An 18991-nucleotide genomic window follows, 5' to 3' on the forward strand; every position below is an offset into this window, starting at 1 on the left:
AGGTAAAAATCTGTTCTGCCCCTGGACAAGGCAGTTAACCCACTGTTCCCCGGTAGGCCATCATTGTAAATAAGAATTTGTTCTTAACTGACTTGCCTAGTTTTTTTTTTTTGTAACAGTATTTTTTATGGGAATTTCACAATTTTCACCCATATTAAGAGATACAACAACAGAGACAAAGCAACAACAAAAAAAACAGCACTCACTTATACATACATACATACACACACACACATACATACACACACACCCAAACATACCTACACCATTTTCCTCTTCTCGCTCGGTGCTTCTCTCACCCCATCCTTGCGTCTCTCAATACATACAGTGGGGCAAAATAGTATTTAGTCAGCCACCAATTGTGCAAGTTCTCCTACTTAAAAAGATGAGAGGCCTGTAATTTTCATCATAGGTACACTTCAACTATGACAGACAAAATGAGAAAAGAAAATCACATTGTAGGATTTTTAATGAATTTATTTGCAAATTATGGTGGAAAATAAGTATTTGGTCACCTACAAACAAGCAAGATTTCTGGCTCTCACAGACCTGTAACTTCTTCTTTAAGAGGCTCCTCTGTCCTCCGCTCGTTACCTGTATTAATGGCACCTGTTTGAACTTGTTATCAGTATAAAAGACACCTGTCCACAACCTCAAACAGTCACACTCCAAACTCCACTATGGCCAAGACCAAAGAGCTGTTGAAGGACACCAGAAACAAAATTGTAGACCTGCACCAGGCTGGGAAGACTGAATCTGCAATAGGTAAGCAGCTTGGTTTGAAGAAATCAACTGTGGGAGCAATTATTAGGAAATGGAAGACATACAAGACCACTGTTAATCTCCCTCGATCTGGGGCTCCACGCAAGATCTCACCCCGAGGGGTCAAAATGATCACAAGAACGTTGAGGCATAAAGTTCTGAGGCATAAAGGTTTGTATAAAATTTCTTAAATGAGTAATTTATTATTTTATTTTCATATAAATGATTGCCATCAGTAATAGTAGCAATTGACTGAGTCGGCTCTCTTTTTTTTAGCTAGGTATGCCAAGAACTTTCCTGGCTTATCGCCATGTTCATATAGCTTTTGCCTGACAAATCTCATTTTCTTTTCAGCGTCCTGTGTTCAGAGAGTCCAACGTTGATCTAATGACTGATATTTCCTTTAATAGGGCAGGAGTGGGAGTTTTTAATGTAGTCCTTCTCTTTAGTTCCTAATTCACCCTCTAACGTTTTTTGCTTTTCACGCTTTTTCCATCTCTTAGTGGCTGTATGAGACATAATCAGACCCCTGGCGTACGCTTTACAGATCTCCCAAAGGAGCGAGGGAGTTATCTGTTGATTGAGTTAAGAGAGAAATGCTTTAAACTCTGTAATAAAATATGTGAATGTATGGTCTTTAAGACTGGCTGTATTCAACCTCCAATGTCTTGACCGATTGAATGCCCCGTTGAGTTATGTCCAGGATCACATCAGCATGTTCAGATATGACTATGCTTCCTATCTTAGCGGATAAAACAGACTGCAAAGACGTCCTGGGCATATAAAAAGTAATCTATTCTAGTCTGACATCCATGAGGTGCAGAGAAAAAAGTGAGGAATGAAAAGTTCTCCAGACATCCGCATACCCCAGATCATCACAAATAGCTTTAAGTGACTTAGCTTGAGGAGAGAGTGACTCTATACCGCTGGGAAAATTATCAATAAGAGGGTTCAACAAGCAATTAAAATCTCCTCCCACTGCAGTGTCCGAGATTAATTCTGAAAAGTCTAGAAATATCATTGCGCCTTGACCATTCAATATCCAGACTGAATCCTACTGTAAAAGTGGGGTGGTACCTTTTTCCATGTGTTGAACTCTCCTCTCTCACCGAGCATAAACAAATGACATGAACCCTGAACTCGAACTATACTAAACCCAAAAATTAAACATGTAAAGATCCAAAATGTTTTTTTCCCCACTGGCTAACATGCAGGGGACTTCAACTTTCCAATGTAGACTCTTAAGTCCGCATTGCCACTCAGTAGCCTCATCCTTTATATATATGAAAATCAATAGATTGAGACTCTTCCACCTAAAACCAAGCCTGGGAACCAATATAGATTCACACATATCTCAGCCTGAGCTATAGCGGCAGTTAATTTAGCAAGAAAAATAATAAAGATACGAATATTACTGAATCGGTTTCATGATCAGATTCAACTAAAAATAAAACAAGTTATCCAATGCTGCGGAGGTGCAGCTTAAAGTGATTTACCCGCGAGTCAAACGCAGCAGCCTCTTCAGGTGTGTAGAGTTCTTTTAGGTGATCCGTTGACCATAATCTTCAATGTGGCCGGATACAACAGTGCGTAGTCCATCTTCATTCTCTTGAGTCGAGCCTTCGCCTCATCAAACGCTTTGCGTCTTCGTACAACCGCAGTGGAATAATCATTGAATGAGACCTTTGGACCTTTACGTTGACTACCATCAGAGCCGATGTTTCTAGCCGCGTCCATGACGCGCTGCTTGTCGGTGAAGTTGTGGAACTTTATAACCACCGCCGTGGGCGCTGGTTGGGACCGGGTATCGGTGCTTGAGAGCGATGGGCTCTGTCCAGCTTCACACGACCAGCCTTAGTGTCCATTTGTAGGTAGCCAGGGATCCATTCCTCAAAGAATTTTACTGAACACCTCCTGTGTGTAACACGAGATCCACATAGCACGTTGGGAGCGATGAAACAATCGAAGACCGTTCATTTTCTATGAAAGAAGCGAAGTGGGCGGGGGGAACGTTGGGCGGGCAAGGGACATGAACAGGGGGTGGGACCGATATTTGAATAAACTGAACTCTGCGGTGTCGTGACTGACCAATCGAAGCTCACTATAGTTTCCATCACAGACAAACTGAAAAAGTCTGAGTGGACCATTTCAGTTTGTCTGTGATGGAAACTTTAGTGAGCTTCGATTGGTCAACCACAACGCCCATGCTCACATCGCCCAACGTCCCCCCCCCTTCCCACTTCGCTTCTTTCATTCCATCACTTGGTCAAATAGCCCTTACACAGCCTGGAGGTGTTATTGGGTCATTGTCCTTTTGAAAAACAAATGACAGTCCCACTAAGTGCAAACCAGATGGGATGGTGTATCGCTGCAGAATGCTGTGGTAGCCATGCTGGTTCAGTGTGCCTTGAATTCTAAGTAAATCATAGACAGTGTCACCATCAAAGCACCCTCACACCTCCTCTTCCATGCTTCACGGTGGGAACCACAATGCGGAGATCCATTCACCTATTCTGCGTCTCACAAAGACATGGCGGTTGGAACTAAAAATCTCAAATTTGGATTCATTAGACCAAGGGAGAAATTTCCACTGGTCTAATGTCCATTGCTCATGTTTCTTGGCCCAAGCAAGTCTCTTATTATTATTATTATTCTTATTCTTATTATTATTGGTGTCCTTTAATAGTGGTTTCTTTTCAGCAATTCGACCATGGAGACCTGATTCACGCCGTCTCCTCTGAACAGTTGAGATGTGTCTGTTACTTGAACTATGTGAAGCCTTTATTTGGGCTGCAATCTAAGGTGCAGTTAACTCTAATGAACTTATCCTCTGCAGCAGAGGTAACTCTGGGTCTTCCTTTCCTGTGGCAGTCCTCGAGAGCCAGTTTCATCATAGTGCTTGATTGCACAACATTTTTCGAAATGACTGACCTTCATGTCTTAAAGTAATGATGGGCTGTCGTTTCTCTTTACTTATTTGAGCTGTTCTTGCCATAATATGGACTTGGTCTTTTACCAAATAGGGCTATCTTCTGTATACCCACCCTACCTCGTCACAACACAACTGATTGGCTCAAACACATTAAGAAGGTAAGAAATTCCACAAAATAACTTTTTACAAATTGAAATGCATTCCAGGTGACTACCTCATGAAGCTGGTTGAGAGAATGCCAAGAGGGTGCAAAGCTGTCAAGGCAAAAGGGTGGCTACTTTGAAGAATCTAAAATATAAACATATTTTGATTTGTTTAACACATTTTTGGTTACTACATGATTCCATGTGTTATTTCATAGTTTTGATGTCTTCACTATTATTCTACAATGTAGAAAATAGTACAAAATTAAGAAAAACCCTGGTATGAGGTGTCCAAACTTTTGATGTGTACTGTATTCGATAACACCACGTGTATATTTTATGACAATTTAATTAATCCATTAAATAAATACTAGCACATCAAATTACGTTGTTGTACATTAGCCTACTCCCCTATCGACACATTATATAATATTGCCTACGTGCTTTCGACAATACGTTATCAACTCTATCAACAAAAAGTAATTATTTTCAAATAATCCAAATTTGCCTTAAATATTTTCTAACGATGCCACAATTTACATATAGCCTACTTACTCCTCAATCAGATCAAGAACATCTTGGTAATTATGTTCATCATCTCTAAGGAAACTATCTGGGGCAGACTCGGGCATGATACACTAGGACAGGTTGCCGCGCGGTGAAACACCGCTTCCCATTCATTTCAATCGGCGACCTTTGGGCGGTATGAAGGTGGCGTGGGAGGCGGTGAAAAAGTTTTACTTTCTCCAAAGGCAACCGCTGGGCGATGACCAATCATATCGAGTGGTTCCCATGACGAATTTGACGCTAAGCGACCCAAGGCTGGAGACGTTCTTCAAAGATGGCTGACAAAAATACTATAATGGAAGCAAATGTAAGTGATTATAACGTAATAACGAATCATGCAAAAACAATGTACATTTGACAGGAATATGTTAATGTAGAGACAAACGAGTATAATTTTTTTAATCGTAAAGTTAATTTACGAAAATCGCGATTTAGCAAGCTAGCTAACATTAGCCAGCTAGCTGGCTAGCTTTATGGGTGTTGTGACACGAGTATGACATTGTAATTCTGGTTGTTTAATGTTTTAGGGACTCCTGAAACAACCAGCAAACCAGGCTGTCGTCTTGTGAAACAGTGGCTGTAAAGAATCTAGCTAGCTAAAGCATTTACTGCAAATTGAAAGAAAAAAACTTGAGCCCATCATAGCTAGTTGTATCAATTTCAAAACAGTCTGAATGACATAAATGAAGCCTATGGATTGAGTAGAATATACACTGCTCAAAAAAATAAAAGGGAACACTTAAACAACACAATGTAACTCCAAGTCAATCACACTTCTGTGAAATCAAACTGTCCACTTAGGAAGCAACACTGATTGACAATACATTTCACATGCTGTTGTGCAAATGGAATAGACAACAGGTGGAAATTATAGGCAATTAGTAAGACACCCCCAATAAAGGAGTGGTTATGCAGGTGGTGACCACAGACCACTTCTCAGTTCCTACGCTTCCTGGCTGATGTTTTGGTCACTTTTGAATGCTGGCGGTGCTTTCACTCTAGTGGTAGCATGAGACGGAGTCTACAACCCACACAAGTGGCTCAGGTAGTGCAGCTCATCCAGGATGGCACATCAATGCGAGCTGTGGCAAGAAGCTTTGCTGTGTCTGTCAGCGTAGTGTCCAGAGCATGGAGGCGCTACCAGGAGACAGGCCAGTACATCAGGAGACTTGGAGGAGGCCGTAGGAGGGCAACAACCCAGCAGCAGGACCGCTACCTCCGCCTTTGTGCAAGGAGGAGCAGGAGGAGCACTGCCAGAGCCCTGCAAAATGACTTCCAGCAGGCCACAAATGTGCATGTGTCTGCTCAAACGGTCAGAAACAGACTCCACGAGGGTGGTCTGAGGGCCCAACGTCCACAGGTGGGGGTTGTGCTTACAGCCCAACACCGTGCAGGACGTTTGGCATTTGCCAGAGAACACCAAGATTGGCAAATTCGCCACTGGCGCCCTGTGCTCTTCACAGATGAAAGCAGGTTCACACTGAGCACATGTGACAGAAGTGACAGAGTCTGGAGACGCCGTGGAGAACATTCTGCTGCCTGCAACATCCTCCAGCATGACCGGTTTGGCGGTGGGTCAGTCATGGTGTGGGGTGGCATTTCTTTGGGGGGCCGCACAGCCCTCCATGTGCTCGCCAGAGGTAGCCTGACTGCCATTAGGTACCGAGATGAGATCCTCAGACCCCTTGTGAGACCATATGCTGGTGCGGTTGGCCCTGGGTTCCTCCTAATGCAAGACAATGCTAGACCTCATGTGGCTGGAGTGTGTCAGCAGTTCCTGCAAGAGGAAGGCATTGATGCTATGGACTGGCCCGCCCGTTCCCCAGACCTGAATCCAATTAAGCACATCTGGGACATCATGTCTCGCTCCATCCACCAACGCCACGTTGCACCACAAACTCTCCAGGAGTTGGCGGATGCTTTAGTCCAGGTCTGGGAGGAGATCCCTCAGGAGACCATCCGCCACCTCGTCAGGAGCATTCCCAGGCGTTGTAGGGAGGTCATACAGGCACGTGGAGGCCACACACACTACTGAGCCTCATTTTGACTTGTTTTAAGGACATTACATCAAAGTTGGATCAGCCTGTAGTGTGGTTTTCTACTTTAATTTTGAGTGTGACTCCAAATCCAGAACTCCATGTGTTGATACATTTGATTTACATTGATCATTTGTGTGATTTTGTTGTCAGCACATTCAACTATGTAAAGAAAAAAGTATTGAATAAGAATATTTCATTCAGATCTAGGATGTGTTATTTTAGTGTTCCCTTTATTTTTTTGAGCAGTGTAATATAACTTTGTGCCAAGGATGTCTAGTTTTGCACACTTTGTACAAAATAATAAAATGCAGCACAGGATATTTCTCAACGTAGCTCTTTATTAGCTAGCTATAACTGGCATGTTCACGTATCACCAACCAGGATCAAACTGACCATGACCTAACTATTTGGGTGGTCTTAACCAATCATAGCACAGTATGAGATGGCGGTAAAATGCATCCAATTACAATTCAGTATGTTTACACACATGAATATTACAAAGGATGCAAGTTGTGTATATACATGTAGTTATTACCATGCATGAGATCCCCACATTGTAGCCTGTACATTTAATATATTCACTGATCATGTACTCTACCTTGGCAAATAAAGGTGCAGTTCAGGTATGAATGTCTTGAGATTATCCAATACCAGGAGTATCACATTCCAGTCTGTGTCTGCATCTATGTATTACAATTATACACCACAACTGTGTTTACCAATCTTGGTCCTGGGACATCAATGATTACACATTGTAACTAATAGACTAGAAACAAGATTTAACTAAAGACTGATTTGTAATTCATATATACATACATAAGTATAATTTACAAAACAGTACACTACACTTCCTATGCATCATGTAAATAGTCTAAAACCGGTTCATCTCCATATCTAATGCCCTTCATCTGCATTGATCTGATAAACACAGGATAGGTGTAGTATTTCATCAAATGAGAGACTTAATTTCGATTTGAAACACTTTATTGAAAACAGTTCATTATCCAAGTGTTATCAATACAAGTTCAATCTGTACTTCAATGCATATCTGTTATGTGTAACAGTATAACTCTAGACCGTCCCCTCGCCCATACCTGGGCGCGAACCAGGGACACTCTGCACACATCAACAACTGACACCCACGAAGCATCGTTACCCATCGCTCCACAAAAGCCGCGGCCCTTGCAGAGCAAGGGGAACTACCACTTCAAGGTCTCAGAGCAAGTGACGTCACCGATTGAAATGCTATTTAGCGTGAACACCGCTAACTAAGCTAGCCGTTTCACATCCGTTACATATGCATTATAATAACAGAGGAAGAAAGGTGGCGAGAGAGGTGTAAAAGACAAAGGGAAAGAGGTAAGAACATATGCTGCCTTCCCCTGATCCTATGATTAATGAATCACAGTGCAACCCAAATATTCTCTCAGTTCATCACAATTACATAAGTGTCTCTAGTCATCTTAAAAGTGGGTGAGGTAGCGATGATGGGACTGGGGGTTGGCATCCTCTCACATCAAAACATCTGCAGATGTAGAGAGCATGTTTATGCCGTGTGTTTTTATTTTTTAATTCTAACATTGTTAGTCATAATAATCAGGAGGTGAAATGCAAAACTGACCTTGGATCATTAACTCTGATATTTCAATGTAAAGCATCTCTTTAATAATACTTCCTGTTGACCTTACCAAGTGACCTCTCACCTCTTATCATGCTGTGCCCTCGATGTAGCCAGTTCAGATGCGGGAGGGGTTCACCGACACAGCTGATATAACCTAGAGGATTTAGGGAGAAGAGGAGAGGGGGATGAAGTGAAGGAGAGACTTATTGAGAAATTAAGGTAGTTAAAGGGACAGTGTTCAACAGGAATCTGTGTGTGTCGCCTCACCTGGTGTGCACACCACACTAAGTGGCTGCAGAGTACTTTATGCTGAAAAACATGAACGAACACACGAGGACAAACAATATAGCATAATTATAGATCCATGGTTGGCTCTTTTGCCCATTCTTTGAAGGTGGAAGGAGCCACAGTTATACACCTGAGCCTGGTACAACACAATCCATCAATCAGATTGATACATGTGTGTAGATGTGGGTTATAGGGTTTTGAATACCCATATTGATTTAAAACTTAAAATAGCTTGTTTTGTTTTTGTACAGACATCACATCCTTACCTAAACAGTACCCTCACCTGAGAAGTAGAAATCAAAGGGAGAGAAACTGGGAATTGAATAACTGCAGTTGACATAGCTAAGTAAATGGAAAAATACTATTATTGCAATGTGAATGGCTCTTAAAGAGCCTTTGGTTGTGCATAGTGTAGTCTATGGTGTTGCCAGGGAACAACTCCCTCTTTGAAGAAGTAGGAAGTGAAGACCTCCTGCACACGGATTGCCTCTCTTGCTGCGTTGTTGGACCCCATCCTTGAAACATCCTGCAGACTTCTCCTCTGGCACACAGCGGCGAGCTGCAGATCCCCTCAGATCCAGATTCCCCTCGTGTCCATCCTCATGAAGTTATGCAGAACACAGCATACATCACACACCTGAATTCCTCCAGGAGGCAGTCCCAGATGGCCCTGGTCACCCAACCTTGCAGTGCCCTACATGTTAACCGTTTTGAAGGAATCTCGAGTTACAAGATATTTGTAGGAATATGGAAGACAATGTAATTATTAGACTTTTACATCACCAGGTCATTGTGGATTACTAAAGTATAATATCCCTGATGACAAATCATGATAACATTGGATTGATAGATGCATGGGCACACATATGTGCATGTGTAGTATGTGACAATAACAGGATCATATCAAGGATAGCATCACAAATGAATACATAAATACCACTTGAAGCTTGATGAGTTGATCATTTGAATCAGCTGCATAGTGCTAAGGCAAAAACAACATGTGCACCTCTGAGTCCCCAGGACTGAGAACCACTGCTCTTCATATGTATACAGGCTTTCATAGCTCTCTTTATCCGAGGACAGAAAACCTCACAAGAAACAGACTTCATTATAGTCAAATTAGACCGCACTGAATATTAAGTTAATATTATCTCCATCCTCACTTTTAGGGACAGGAACTACACAAAAGTACCTGTCCTATCCAGAATAGCCTGCGCTCTCACTGACAGTTGGGGCTGCTATCCTTTCACCCTCCTCCATGGTTGTTAGCTAGCTACCTACAAATGCATTTGTAGTTTGTTTTTTACAGTGATAAATACATGTGGTGATATTTCATTCACTTAGCTAGCTATACAGTATGTGAAGTTGGCTAGCTAGCCAACTAACGTTAGCAGTTCATTTGAGTTAGCCTGCACTGAAGCTAGTTAGATAATACATTATTTATTTACTTACTTTAATAGGTTCTGCCAGCCATGTGGCCAATTGGAAACGGCTGCAACATGTGTTTGTCACCAGAGCGTTTTAAAGGATATTACTATTGAACTATGTACCCATTTAATAACCAGACCTTCATACAAACTTGTTACGCTGAATTCTTGACGCACAGTCGAACATGCTGCTATATGCTACCACCACGCCCACAAGCGAATCACAATGGGCGGCCTAAGGCACACGCGGAAATGTACCGCTTTCTAGTGTACATTCACGGTCGCCAGGTGTACGGTGTTTTCTCCGACACATTGGTGCGGCTGGCTTCCGGGTTAAGCGGGCATTGTGTCAAGAAGCAGTGTGGCTTGGCAGGGTCGTATTTCGAAGAACGCACGGCTCTCGACCTTCGCCTCTCCCGAGTCCGTACGGGAGTTGCATTGATGGGACAAGACTGTAACTACCAATTGGGGAGAAAAAGGGATAACAAACTATTTTACATTTATACTTGATTGAGGTAGGGACATCCCAAGGATCCCGAATAGCACGAACCCTCTGGACATAATATTTTCTAGGCCATTAGCGATAACAGGAAATACACAAGTCGTAGCTCAAGGTGGCTACTTCGGAATGTCGGCTTGCACAGGAAAAACGGTACGTTTCTAAAATGTATGGTTGATTTAATTAATGTAAGGGCCATTCCGCCGAATCGGTGCCTTTTCCGTCCCCATTACATTACATGCATAAATATGCATGTAAAGTATCTGTATAATATATTATATTATCAAGCAAAGTGTCATGCACATGGTCCTAATTGCAATTTGAAGATCCATAATGTACAACCTTAATAAAAACTACCCAGAACACTGAAAAAATAGGATTTTAGCCTGTCCCCACTACACTTCACCATTAAATATAATGATTAGAAACAATCAAATATTTTTTTTTTAATTATTGGGTGACTCTTTTTCCAATTTAGATATAAAACATTTTCTCAGAGGAAAGTCATATGTTAGTTAAAATACACATTTTAGTCATGTTTTCACTCAGTCCTGTTACCCTGACACATTCCCCCCTCTAAACTTTGGGACATTCCACAAGTCACATGATCAACAGGAAGTAGCATCATTTGAGTCTCCTGATGCCATGGGAAGACCAAAAGTAAGTTCTCTCACTCTTTTTATCATATTGTAAGTATGACTGAGAATGTCAATCTCAATGTACAGTCCTATTTTTTTTTTTAAAAGATAGTTTTGGGAAACCACTTGAAGGTGCTAAGTGTTCTCATGCTATTAACATTGATGCCATGTGGCTACATTTCATGTATTTGCTAATGCTATGCTAAAAACTCAGTCCTGTTACTTTCAGTCCTGTTACTCATATGAAGGGTAACAGGACTGAATAAGAGTAACAGGAGTGAGAAGATTGAATAAAATAGCCATTTTAAATGTGTATCTGGTATATACATACACATTCATTATAATACTATTCTCTTGATTTTAAGTTTCACAGTTTGAATTAGGGATGGTGTTTTCAGTTTTAAAATGTGAACACATTACTTACAGGGAGCCAATCGATTAAGTGCTGCAGAGAAGCAGCGGCGGTATTGTGCTCGACGCGATGCCGACCCAGAAAGGAGAGACAGATACTTAAAAAAGGAACAGCAGAAATACAGGGAGGACATAACATCAGGCAGGAAGAAAACACTAACATTTAGTAAGAGGGAAAAGCGCAGACATCACAAAGAGTGGAGGGAGACTTACTATAGGATCAAGTCCAGGAAAGAAGCCCTAAAGCACGTCACCACACCTCCAGATAACCCCATCTTTCACCAGACATAACTGTTAATCCAGAGCCAAGCAGTTTAAGGTCAGGATGAGAGTTAGTGCCAGTGTGTTAAATGGATTATGTGTAAAATGAATGATGGCCAGTTAATAGGGCATATAGATAACATTTTACTGTAGCCACTTATTAATTGAACAACTATTGTAATTGTGATGTACTTGTGTGTTTTAGGCAGACGAAGGGCGTTAAAGGTGAAATACATCAGAGAAGCTCCAGAAACAAACTGAAGAGATACAAAAGCAGCTACAGACACAAACCCGAAAAAAGGAGAGGTATAAGGAAAGCATTCTGCGTATGAAACAGAATTATCCATCTCCACATACAAAAGTTGACAAACAAATGAGACCGCTACCACGCGCTACAATGCAAAAGACCCTTCTCTTCCATGACACCTTAGTGGAGAACATCCGACAGAGGCACAGCAACTCATGGGGATCAAGGGAAAGGCAACTCATCTCAAAGATAGTGACAGGAAAACCCAAAAAATATAGGCTGCAACGTCGCTCCCAAAGTTCATTTGGGTTGTCAAAGAAAAGGTGGCTGATGAATGCGAAGAATGCCGAACTTAACTTAAAATACCAAAGGAAGAGAAACAGTAGGGTGGTAGATGGCTTCAAAAACAAAGTCCGAGATTTTTACACCATGGATGATGTCAGTTGATTAACGACTGGGAAGAGGCAGACGCCTCACCCAGAAGAAAATCAAAAATCAGAAGATGTTCCTGTTGGACACAATGAAAAATCTACATGTGAAGATTTTGGCAGAACATGATGGGTTTCTCATCTTCTGCTCACTGAGCCCCTTTTGGGTTGTTCACCCAACTCTAAGTGACCAGGAGACTTGCATGTGCAAACAGCATGAAAATCTCAGAAACTGCACCACCTGAAGATCATCAACACTTTCAATCCTGATGAACTTCTAAAATCCGTCACATGCAAAACGGAGTGCATGAAGTGCATGTATGGAGACTATGCGGTGTGCAAGGACCTCTCGTCCCGTCTCTGGCCAATACAATGATAAGAATGAAGTGACTTATGTCCCGTGGGCAACTGTGGATAAGGAGCACAAGAATGACCCTAATGGCGGTACATCCAAAGTCACCATCAAAAAAAGAGTTCCAGACCACCCAAGAGCAACTGCTGGAACAACTAAATCTGATGCTGCGCAAGTTTAAGATGCACACTTACAACATCAAGAATCCGTTTACCCACAACAGGGCACTGAAACAAGGCTTCAAAGCACATGAATGCTTTATTCATGTTGACTTTTCAGAAAATGACCTCTAAGTACGCCACAGAAATACAGACGGTTCACTTCAGAGCATCATGTAAATTGTTACATGTAAATTGACAACAAAGTCTGGGCCAAACCAGAGACTGTTTCTTAGAAAAGGCAAGTTTTTGTTCATTATTTTATTGAAATTCTATATGAAATACAATTGTATGTCGTGTTTGCAAGTGAATGTTTAATATGCATAAAATACTATAAGTTAATATTTGATACTGGTAGTCAATGTAGAGCTCTGAGGATTTGCTTAATATGCTCAGCTTTTTGTATTTGTTGTCTTTCTTGCCTTTTGAGAGGAATATGGAGAACCCATACTGTGCCGAGGCAGGAGCCTGACACACATGCTGCACCCCGCACACACAAGCGCACGCTCACATACATACACACACACTCATGCACACACAATTGTTACAGCTTTTATGTTGCTATTTAGACTAAGATATTTTTTGCCAAATATAATGACCTCTGTTTTATCTTTGTTTAATTGAAGGAAGTTCTGTGACATCCAGTTATTCTCCCTCACACACAAGCACTCATTCCTGTTACTCAGCACTCCTTCCTGTTACTCAGCGCTCCTTCCTGTTACTCAGCGCTCCTTCCTGTTACTCAGCGCTCCTTCCTGTTACTCAGCGCTCCTTCCTGTGACCCAATGTTCATTCCTGTTGCTTCATTGTTTTTTTAGTAATAAAAAAACCACACAAATAAAAAACACACATTTTGCCTGCGTAAGTTGACTTTTTAGCTACAGATATTTATTTTGAACATGCAAACCAATTTTCTTTAAAATACCCACTTTGAGGGAAAAACAAAACTAGTTGGCATGACTTTTAATTGATATTTAAACCGTTTTAAACATCTAAACAGTAAACATTGATATTTAAACATATTTAAAGAGTTTTGGTAACAGGACAGAGGAAAAATGCAACCATCTTCCATTCTAGAAACCTTGTAAAAAAAAAAAAAATAGAATTGTCTGAGATTGACCATTACACATTTTGAATAGTTAAACGTGTGTTATTAGATAGTGCTGAAAAAAGATAAGGAAAGAAGTTTAATTTTGAAAAGTTACAACATGCAAATGGTACCGATTCAGCGGAATGTTCCATACATAAACTATGCACCTTATGACTTTCATTAACACGCAGGTGTCATGCAGACATTAGTAAGGCATTGGTGTCATGTCAGTTTGATGTTCAATGGTAGGCGACAGCCAAACATGTATGTTTGCCCAGGCTTAATTCTGCCACTTATCACCCCCCATACCAGCCTGTACAGTGGTTTCCTGGACTGTTTCCTGAAGACTTACTGCCACAATGGGCTCTGTGCCTGACCTGGCCAAAGTGGCTGGAATGCTGTGCTCTTTGTCTGATACGGGGCCTGCCAGCAGCTCACCAGGAGAGACTTTGGGCTGGAGAACGTGTCTGACCTCAGGTTGGCAACACAGGATCTTTGTCTTTGCATTCTCGTCTCATCCCTCTCCCCTTCACTGTGTTTTTGTCTTACAAATAAGTCTTCATCTTCGTATGTTATTGTCTATTGCTGATGTTTCCCTTTTCCCTCCTGTGATTCTCTCTCTAATTATCTTTAACCTCTGTCACAGTAGCCTGCTGTATACCCTGTCTGGCTCACTGGCATTGGTCTTCTCCTCACTGGTGTTGTGTCTCAGAGAGCTGGTGAAGGGTTGTATGCAGGCCATGCATGAGATGAGGCTCGGGGGGAGACCTCCCTGGTGTCATGCATGTAAGTGTTGCAACTGTTCTCTGGTGACCTTATGGGACCGTACAAATAGTAGACATATTTGGGTAGGAGGTCATCTCTTATTCAAGAGGAATCCATTTCTTATCAAAACCAGTGCAAAAACATGTAGTTGGTGAATGCAATATACCTTAGGTGAACCACCCATATAACCTGAGGGTCATAGTTGAAAGCACATTATGCAGAATGTACACTGAAGTGTGAAGTGTTGGTCCCATGTTTCATATCCTGAAATAAAAGATCACAGAATTTTTCCAAAACAATATTACCCTATTACCCCCGTGCTTCTACACCTGCATTGCTTGCTGTTTGGGGTTTTAGGCTGGGTTTCTGTACAGCACTTTGAGATATCAGCTGATGTACGACAATAAAAAGGCCACGCTAAAATGTGCAATTTTATCATGCAACACAATGCCATAGATGTCTCAAGTTTTAGGGGAGCGTGCAATTGTCATGCTGACTGCAGGAATGTCCACCAGAGCTGTTGCCAGAGAATTTAATGTTAATTTCTCTACCATAAGCCACCTCCAATGTTGTTTTAGAGAATTCTGCAGAACCCTGGCCAGTCCAATGTTGACTTGGGTGAGTTCTGCCATTAATTTTATAACATTTTTATTTTTTAGTAGCTTTTGGTAGGCAGTGTCAAATCCAGAATCCAGGTTCACGCCATGTCAGGCAAGCAGGCTGGGTTTCTCAGAACACTGCTCGGTATAATAAGGACAGAAGGTGACAACATCTTCCTCCACATTATTTTTAATAATCTGATTCTACAGTTTATCCAAGGTCTTCTAAACTAGGTGCATTCTGTGAAACTCAAATGTAGTGTTAATCAGTTAACTTCTGACAGATTAATCACCCAGTCATTTCCTTTCATGTTGGCAGCTTTGTTTTCCAGATAACAGAAATGAATTAACTCATTATCTACAGAAGATTAGGATTGTCCCCACATGTAATGTGATACGGTTTAGCAGTATGAGCTATTTAGTTTGTGATAGCTTTGTCTGTCACAGCTTTCTAGTTTGAGCCCCTTTAGATTTCACATGTATGGGGTTTTATGTATGCATGATGTGCTTGGTGTATTGCCTCTGTTCCAGGTGTCCCTGCTTTGTATTCTGGTCTAACCCCCACTTCCCCTCCAACGGAGCTCTATTCCTGGCTTATGAGTGGACTAGAAGAGCCCTCCTCAACCGCACATCTGCATCCTGAGTTAGTTTGTAGGGATGGGGCAGAAGAGGTTTGTAAATTCAAAATTCCCCAAAAATGCATTAACATGTACAAACCTCTGAAACTACATTGTTAATTTGTGTTAACCTCTGATCTTGTTTTAACCATGTTTTCTATGTCTGGGGTGTATTCACTAAGAACCCAAATGGAACCAAATGTAAGGAAACATGGAGGGACCTACCGGAATTTGTCCATGTAACATTTGTCATAATGAGCGGCCCAAGGCACAGCGTGCATAGAGATCCGCATATTTTAATTAATCGACCGACCCGTGACGCTACTGGCATGCACACATGACGCTACTGGCATGCACACATGACGCTACTGGCATGCACACATGACGCTACTGGCATGCACACATGACGCTACTGGCATGCACACATGACGCTACTGGCATGCACACATGACGCTACTGGCATGACTCTACTGGCATGCACACATGACGCTACTGGCATGCACACATGACGCTACTGGCATGCACACATGACGCTACTGGCATGCACACATGACGCTACTGGCATGCACACATGACGCTACTGGCATGCACACATAACGCTACTGGCATGCACACATGACGCTACTGGCATGCACACATGCATGCACACATGCAGGCACACATGCAGCTACTTGCAGGCACACATACAGCTACTGGCACGCACACATGCAGCTACTGGCACGCACACATGCAGCTACTGGCACGCACACATGCAGCTACTGGCACACAACTATCTGTAGACCAGATCCCACAATGCGGTGGGAACCACACCACTGATTGGGAACCACACCAGGCCAACATAAACCATTAATCACCTAGATGACCCACCCTAGTCACTATCACGCCCCAACCAACAGAGAATAAACAGCTCTATATGGTCAGGGCGTGACAGTCCAATAGAAACACCTCTTTTTTTTTTCTCGAAATGTTTTCTTGTTTGGAGCAAACGGTTACCATTGCAAAACGTTTTGCAACATTTTGCTATGGTCTTCATCTAATGAATACACCTCTGGTCAATAGGTCTAATGTCTAGCCACTGAACGTAATGAGTCAGGACACAATCAAAGGACTCTATGCACTATAACAACTCTAACATTCCAGCCACTGGCCCGAGACAAGCATTACACAATTTCACACAGGATCTGTTGTGTTGTCAACTAGTTTAAAAAAAAAATATCCTTCTATTTACCGTATATGTGTAAATAAAATCTTTAGGTTTTACATTATATAGCTACAGCACAGCTCAACACTGTTATGTTTTGTGTTATGTTAATTATTTTTTCTACATTAAATGTGTGTTACACAAGTCAAGTGTTATCCCTCCTTTATCATGTCAGAAAGCAATGTATTTAATGGACAACAATCAAATCAAATTGTACTTGTCACATGCGCCGAATACAACAGTGAAATGCTTAACAAGCCCTTAACCAACAATGCAGTCAAGAAATAGAGTTAAGAAAATATTTACTAAATAAACTAAAGTAACAAAATAAAATGACATAACAATAACAAGGCTATGGGGGTACCGGTACTGAATCAATGTGTGGGGTACAGGTTAGTCGAGGTCATTTGTACATGTAGGTTGGGGTAAAGTGACTATGCATAGATATGTGTTGCATTGAACATCTGAATCTAATCATAACCAGAAGTTCAGTAAATGGATGTTAGGTAATGTGATGCCACTGTATTGAATTGGTTTTCTCTCTGTTTTTAAGTTGACTGTTAAAATTCTTCAAACCCCTTTTTTCTCCCTTGTCAGCAGACAAACTGGTGGTCTGATATAGTCAGCGTGAAGACATGGGGGTCATCATTTAACTCAGCGTGTCCTAAATACACATACAGCAACTGTCCACCAAGTTTGAACTTTGGGACAGATTCAAAACCATATTCTTGGATAGATCAAATACAATACTCTTCCACTGTAGTAAGAAAGCATGTTTGTTTCACTCAGTAAACAGGGTTTTGTTGATCATATGAATCTACGCAAGGTTTTCAATGTGAAGTTAAGCAAACAGGTTCCAGCAGAGGGAGCTCTCTCTCTCTGTCTCTCTCTCTGTCTCTCTCTCTGTCTCTCTCTCTGTCTCTCTCTCTGTCTCTCTCTCTCTCTCTCTCTCTCTCTCTCTCTCTCTCTCTCTCTGTCTCTCTCTCTGTCTCTCTCTCTCTGTCTCTCTCTTTCTCTCTCTCTCTCTCTCTGTCTCTCTCTCTGTCTCTCTCTCTCTCTCTCTCTCTGTCTCTCTCTGTCTCTCTCTGTCTCTGTCTCTCTCTCTCTCTCTCTCTGTCTCTCTGTCTCTCTCTCTCTCTCTGTCTCTCTCTCTCTCTGTCTCTCTCTGTCTCTGTCTCTGTCTCTCTGTCTCTCTCTCTCTCTCTGTCTCTCTCTGTCTCCTCTCTCTCTCTCTCTCTCTCCTCTCTCTGTCTCTGTCTCTCTCTGTCTCCTCTCTCTCTCTCTCTCCCCTTCTCTCTCACTCTCTCTCTCACACTCTCTCTCTCCTTCTCTCTCGCTCTCTCCTTCTCTCTCGCTCTCTCTCTGTCTCTCTCTCTCACACTCTCCTCTCTCTCTCTGCATACGTGCTTGCTTGCGGGGTGGGCGGTGGAAAGAGAGAGTGAGTGAGAGAGATGATTTGACAGGCTTACAATTCCTCCTGGTGAATTGGGGATGTAGATCAGTGGGGGATTCATTGGTCCATCCATTGTACAGCTCTCTCTCTCTTTCTGTCTCTGTCTCTGCTATAGCTGCTATAGCTCACCTCTGAAAGCTATTTTGAATTTATTCAGTTAAAATGTCAAGATGTAGTCACAATTAATGGACACCGACTTAACAGTAACAGTGGAATAACCAACTTCTACTCCTACTGTTACCCCTGTGATGCCACCTATCTCTGTTACCCCTGTGATGCCACCTATCTCTGTTACCCCTGTGATGCCACCTATCTCTGTTACCCCTGTGATGCCACCTATCTCTGTTACCCCTGTGATTACACCTATCTCTGTTACCCCTGTGATGCCACCTATCTCTGTTACCCCTGTGATTACACCTATCTCTGTTACCCCTGTGATGCCACCTATCTCTGTTACCCCTGTGATGCCACCTATCTCTGTTACCCCTGTGAT

At 42.0% G+C, this 18991-nt stretch overlaps 2 long non-coding RNA genes across 4 annotated transcripts; both read left to right on the forward strand.

Moving 5' to 3' along the window:
• Positions 1-10120: 10120 nt before the first annotated feature.
• LOC110510169 lies at positions 10121-18000 on the forward strand. 3 transcript variants are annotated; one of them, XR_005040458.1, is made up of 5 exons: positions 10121-10431; positions 14176-14340; positions 14510-14649; positions 15759-15898; positions 17643-18000. It is a non-coding gene; the product is annotated as an uncharacterized LOC110510169 (long non-coding RNA). The 3 variants fall into 3 exon arrangements; XR_002471533.2 differs by lacking the exon at positions 17643-18000 and having other exon boundaries at positions 15759-17189; XR_005040457.1 differs by lacking the exon at positions 17643-18000 and having other exon boundaries at positions 14513-14649; positions 15759-17189.
• Positions 10441-13620, forward strand: LOC118945311. Its single transcript, XR_005040459.1, has 2 exons — positions 10441-10938; positions 11794-13620. It is a non-coding gene; the product is annotated as an uncharacterized LOC118945311 (long non-coding RNA).
• Positions 18001-18991: the final 991 nt, after the last annotated feature.

The sequence above is a fragment of the Oncorhynchus mykiss genome, chromosome Y (genome assembly GCF_013265735.2).
Source record: "Oncorhynchus mykiss isolate Arlee chromosome Y, USDA_OmykA_1.1, whole genome shotgun sequence".
Lineage (NCBI taxonomy): Eukaryota > Metazoa > Chordata > Actinopteri > Salmoniformes > Salmonidae > Oncorhynchus > Oncorhynchus mykiss.